Below are 6,153 nucleotides of genomic sequence, written 5' to 3' on the forward strand. Positions count from 1 at the left end.
TTTTTGGCCAATATCTCTCACTAGATTATAAATTTCATGAGAATAAAGCCATGTTCTGTTTTCTTCACCACTGCAGATTTATTGAATGATAAAATGAATGAGTGAATTCAAATGACTGAATATAGCATTGCAGATAGATCATATAAACATTGTGTTAAGTGAAAAATTAAGAAATAGAATGGAAATTGTAACACAATACTCGTTATATAAGTTATGAGCACAAGCTTCAAGGAAATTCAATGAGGGAAAGAAAGTGTTTTCAACAAATGGTGCTGGAATAACTGGATAAGTATATGGAAAGAAAAATGAACTTCAACCCTTATTTATACTATATATAACTATACATGAGTGATAGGCTAGAACATATAAAAGTTTGAATTATAAATGTCCTAGAAACAAATATAGAAAAATATATTCATGAGCTTAGGAGAATGTAGGGCAAGTTTTCCTGGCTAGCACCAAAAAGAGTACTAACCATAAATGAACAAACAAAAACAACCCCCGATACAATAGGCTTTATGAAAATTTAAAATGTCTGGTTTATCAAAAGACACCATTAAGAAAAGGTAAAGGCAAGCCATGGACTGGGAGAAAATATTTACTGTACATAAATCTAAAATATGTAAAGAACTTCTAAGAATCAACAGTAAAAATAGAAGCAATGCAATTTTAAATGGGAAAAGGATCTAGACTCTTCTTTAAAGAAGAAATAACCAATAAGCACATGAAAAGATACTCTATCAAAAGTCATCAGAGAACTTCCAATTAAAACTGCAGTAAGATATTCTAGACCCCAAGAATGAAACATTCACATGGCACTGGGGGCAATGTGCAATAGCATGACCACTGTGGAGTGCAGTTTTCCAGTTTCTTATGAAGTTAAACATATAACTTCCTAATGAATCAGCAATTCCGTTCCTGGGCATTTGCCCAAAAGAAATGGAAACCCATGTCCACAATAAAGACTTGTGCAGAAACATCCAGAGCAGCATTACCCACGATAGCCAAAAAGTGCCACCAACCCAACTTCATCAACTGTTGATGGATAAAGTACATCCATTCACACAATGGAATATTGCTCTGCAACAAAAAAAAGAATGAACTACATGGATGACTTAAAAACATTATGTTAAGTGAAAGAAGCCAGACGTAAAAGGCTGTGAGGTTCCAGTTCAGCAACAGGCAAAATGCATGTAGAAATCTGAACAGTGGGTGCCTCTGGAGGGTGAGAGTTGACTGGAAGGTGGCACAAGGGGACTTCCCAGAGAGATGAAAGTGTTTGGTACCTTGGTTGGCGTGGTGGTTTTACTGGTATATACCTTTGTCAAAACACCTCAAACTGTACAATTAAGATCTGCATATTTAATGAAAGAAAAGTACACTTACAAAAACACATATAGAGCAAGCCTATATATATTTCAGAGATCATTGCCTATCTAAGGACGTATAGTAAGTACTTTTGAATGGGCCTTTTCTGGGGGAGGGGATTTTATGAGGACAGCATGTAAAATATATTATAAAATAACAAAAGAACTCAGAAACTGATGAAGACAGCCTGTCATGAAATGAGGAGAGCGACTATATGCAGAATTTGCACAAGAGATAAGAAAGGAAAGCAGATGGGCAGGCAGGAAGAAAGGGAGCAAGATGGGAAGTCAAGAAAGAAGGTAGGGAGGCAGGGGAGGGAAAACGGAAAAGGAGTTGTGTGGAGAGGACAAGTCATAGAAAGGAGGGAGGAAGAGAGAAAGGACAGAGAGAGGGAACGAGAGAGAGAGAAGAATTAACTGAATACTATGCCGAGATTGCCTTTTCTTTCATTCTATTTGTCCTCTGCACTTAACCAGCTCATAAGCCCTTGGGAGGGAGGCACTATTTTTTATAAGTCCTTGCTCCTGCCAGTGGGCAGAACTTGTTGGCTGGTGGGTTGGTTAACAGGCAGCAAGAGACTGCATATCAACGCCAGGTGTGCATTTTGTAGCACAGACAGCCCTTTCATCCAGATTTAAGGGAGGAAAATCCTGGTAGCATTTTACTGGAAACACTTTAGAGGCTGAGGCCTTTGTGATTTCATCAGCTAGGGCTCCCACAGGCCCCAGAGGGCCTTTTAATTATTGGCAGGGGCCTCCAGGGTGCCTCAGTCTCTTCCTACAGGTGCATGGGGTGCTGATTTTAACACACACGATGTGCCTATTTCTTCAGCAGGACTCAGTGTGAACTGAGCCACCACCTGGCTCTCTTGCTTTCAGTGGCTCTCACCACGGCCTGAAGCCCCCTATGCTGGGACAGTTACAGTTGTCTCTGGATTCTGGCAGCTCTGTGCTCCCATGCTGCACCCGTGAATTAGCTTTGCTCACTCCTGCTACAGTTCAGTTTGGCTCAATAATCACTTAGTGAGCTCCTTCCAGATGCAGACCCAGGGTGGGTGCTAGGGTACAGGATGACTGAGTCATGGTCCTGCCCTCAAGGGGCTTGCATGTAGAGTGGAAGACATAAGGAGACAGAATTGTGAAAAGAGGCAGCAAATGCAAAAAGAGCCAGAGGGGCTGGGAATCAGGTACAGGGCCCAGGCTGTGGTTCCAGGAAAGACTTCCCAGAGATGATGCCTGAGCTGCATCTCAAAGCTCCTGTAGCTCTAAATTTGGCTGCTCTTTCTCCCTAGACATTCCAAGGCTCACAGGAGCGAGATCCCAACAAGGGTCAGCCATGCTTCTGGAAGCCCCTGCTGCTGGCTGCCAACTCTGCATCATAAGGTATCATAAGGACTTTCACGATGGGGAACACGTTGTTTCCAACATACTCCGGATCTCACTTCAAGCCCGGCATGTGCTACCAGGAGCCACAGAAACAAAAGACCCTGGTTCAAGTTACAGCTCCAGTTCCTACTAGCTGGGTGACCATGGCAATTTAGTCAGCTCTGTCTGCATGAATTTCCCCATGTATAAAGTGAGATCATTGACAGCCTTCTCAGAACATGGTCACGAGGATTAAATGGGTAATGTTTGTACAGCTCATAGCCCCGAGGCTGGTGCCTGGTGTGCAGTAACCACCATCTTCCCATCTTCCTCTTCCTCCGTGGGGGCAGCAGTTTTCCAGCTGTGCTTCACGGAAACCACAATTGCATCTGGTTTACTTGCTGGCAATCACAGGGTATCTGCAAAAGAAACTAGGCTTCCACATGTTAGTGAAAGTAGTAGAATTTTCATCTTTTAAGCATCTGTGGAGACATTATTTATGAATCCAATTTCTGTTTTTATTCTATCTGCAAATTACATTCTTATCATCATCCTGTAGAGGCAAATTTATTCCCAAACATAATCACAGATTACCAAAAATAAAAAAGTATAAGTATTGTCATCCATGGATAGGGAATTTATTACATTTGCCTTACAATGACCCAGATAAATGTAATGAGAATGAGAGAGAGGGGACAGACGATATTATGTCTCCCAAACCTCTGTCTCAGCTACTACTACTTTGATACTTATTTATATCAGCCTCACCTTAACATCTCTCAGTTGAAATGCTTTCTAAAACCCTGGCTCTACGATTCAAAAATATAAAAACACTCTAGATATTCCAGCTCTAGGTTACTCACAGAAAACTAATTCACTGAAAGTCAATTCATCTAAGGATCTATTTCCATAATGACCAATTCATCAAATTTTCCAACTTATAAAATATATATTCTTTCAGCTGCTTATGAAGCTTATAGCAATTCATTCAGATGCGTAGACAGGGCCCAGGAGAGCCATGGCAGTCAGGACTGCAGGGATCTGGGTCCCTCAAATCCTCCTTTGCTTTTCAGAGTCCTCCTCTGTCTGCCTACAGAACCAATTATCCCCCAATTTAATGGCTTAAAAGAACAACAAGTATTTATTATCTCCCATAATTTCTGTGGGTCAGGAGTTCAGGGGCAGATTAGCTGGATGGTTCTGGCTTGGAGTCTCTTGTAAGGTCACAATTAAGGTGATTTGTCATTTGAGACTGGAGCTGGAACATCTACCCCCTAGATGGCTGCTCATCAGCTGTGGGCAGGAGGCCTTGGCTTCTTGCCATGTGCTCCTCTCCCTAGAACTGCTTCCGTGTCCTCCCAACATGGCATCTTGCTATCCCAGTGTAAGTGATCCAAGAGAGAGGAAGGGGGAAACTGCTATGTTATTTCTGCATTGTCCTCTTGGTTACACAAATCATTCCTATCCAGCATGGAAGAGGATGACACAAGGAAGAGGAGACCCAAAGGTAGAACTCATTGGAGGCTGGTGACCAAACTGCCCCTCTTTGACCCTCAGACTACTCCTCCTCTGTCTCTTAGTCTTCCCTTCCCTCTGCCATTCCAAATCTATTGCTAGAAATTTTATAAAAAACTAAAACAAACTTTTTTGGGGGGTAAATCAGTCAATTCAGTAAAACTGGAGAAAGGGTTTTTAAAAAGCTAAAATGTAGGCAAGACAGAAAATGGCTTTACCAAGGACTAGAAAGAAATTAGTTAAAAATTAAAAACTTCCCTTGCCAAGCATTGAAATATTGCACAAGGCGAATATATTTATTTTATTATTTTATTTTATTATTATTTTTTGAGAACGAGTCTTGCTTTATCACCCAGGCTGGGGTGCAGTAGAGCGATCTCTGCTCACTGCAACCTCTGCTTCCTGGGTTCAAGCGATTCTCCTGTCTCAGCCTCCTGAGTAGCTGAGACTACAGGCGCGTGCCACCATGCCTGGCTAATTTTTGTGTCTCTGTGCCCAGCCTGACAAATATATATAAATTCACCAAGTATGGCCAGAAAGCCTCTTCCTTCAAACAGGCTTTTTGTAAGGAGGTAGAGTGGGTATCCCCAGAACGTATCCTTTCACAAGTGGGCTTTCAGAGAACTGGCCTGCTGCATAAAATCCTCCACTTTTGGCTGTGAAACCTATGTTGGCTGCCACTTACCTTTTTCAGGCTCCTGTCGGGGAACGTGGGGGTTCTCGTGCGCACCACCTCTCCAGCCAGGCTTCAGCTCCCGATGTCCCTAATCCTCAGATCTGCTGCCTCAGGTGCCCCTGGATGAAGCAGTCTGCACTGCTGCACTGGTGGGTTCCACTGATAATGTCAAAGCTGCTTCCACTCCTTCAGCAACTCTATTACGTAGGCATCAGATGATCCTTCTTCCCACAGAGGCTGGAGAGGCTGTGGGACCTGTCACACAGGCCACACAACAAAAAGGACAGAGTGAGGATTCAAACCTCACTGTGTCTGATTCCAATCACATCTGGCCATCTCATCCCCTCTGCTTCTGACTGTGAGTGGGAGCGTTGCCTCCTCAAACCTTTAGTCACCTGTTGCACCTCAGCCATGGAATTCCAGACACTCCATCCCCTGACAGGGGCTGCACTACTCCCAGTGGGGGCTCCTAGTGGGCCTGTCTTGGAGAGACCCTTCCCTACCTTCCTCACTGTGCCTGCAGTCCCCAGGCTTGTGACTGCCTGTCTAAATGTAGTTATCAGGGGCGCCCTGGAGCCCTCAGGGGCCAGCCAATGGCCAGAGAGCGACAAAGAGCACATTCCTCCCCTGAGCCAGGAAGGCTTCCTTGAGGTTGCACATGAGCATGGGCTGATTGCTGCTGTCTGAAGAGGACAGAGAATGAATCATTTCAAAGAACTTTCAAGCCACCAGAGAGAAAAAAGAAAGAAAATCCTTTTCAATTTGCTCTCTTTCCTCCCTCTCCTTATTTTACCTGTCTTTCTCTCTTCACCTGTCTTTCTACCTTCCTCTGGTTCTCTGTCTTGCCATCTCGCAGTCTCCTGCGTTTCTCTCTGTCTGGCTTTGTCGCTTTTGCTGTTTCTCCTGTGTCTCTGTCCCTCTTGTCTAGGTTTTCCTTTGAGGTCGGGGATTACGCTGACTCTCCCTCTGGGTCCCTGACTCATTGTCTGGAATCAGGGACCACCAACAGGTGATAGCTGGAGAAAGGAGAGGTCACAGGAGTGACAGAAAACTGTCCAGAGTTGTTTCGGGGGCAGACCCACTTCAGCCATCAGTAGAATTGTGTGACATCCTTGGATTTGTGCGCCATCGCTGGGCTGACACTTAGGGTCATCTGGAGCGGAGAGAAGGGACTGTGAGCATGATGCTGAAAGGCTGGAGGAACTCACCTGCTGTCTTACCTGTTTTGCA

General features: G+C 44.1%; 1 long non-coding RNA gene across 1 annotated transcript; it reads right to left on the reverse strand.

Annotated features, from left to right (window-relative positions):
• Window positions 1-1,397: 1,397 nt before the first annotated feature.
• LOC134758697 (uncharacterized) lies at window positions 1,398-5,686 on the reverse strand. Its single transcript, XR_010134149.1, has 2 exons — window positions 4,933-5,686; window positions 1,398-3,163 (listed from the first exon to the last, which is right to left on the reverse strand). It is a non-coding gene; the product is annotated as an uncharacterized lncRNA (long non-coding RNA).
• Between the last annotated feature and the right edge of the window lie 467 nt (window positions 5,687-6,153).

This window comes from Gorilla gorilla, chromosome 5 (genome assembly GCF_029281585.2).
Source record: "Gorilla gorilla gorilla isolate KB3781 chromosome 5, NHGRI_mGorGor1-v2.1_pri, whole genome shotgun sequence".
Taxonomy (NCBI): domain Eukaryota; kingdom Metazoa; phylum Chordata; class Mammalia; order Primates; family Hominidae; genus Gorilla; species Gorilla gorilla.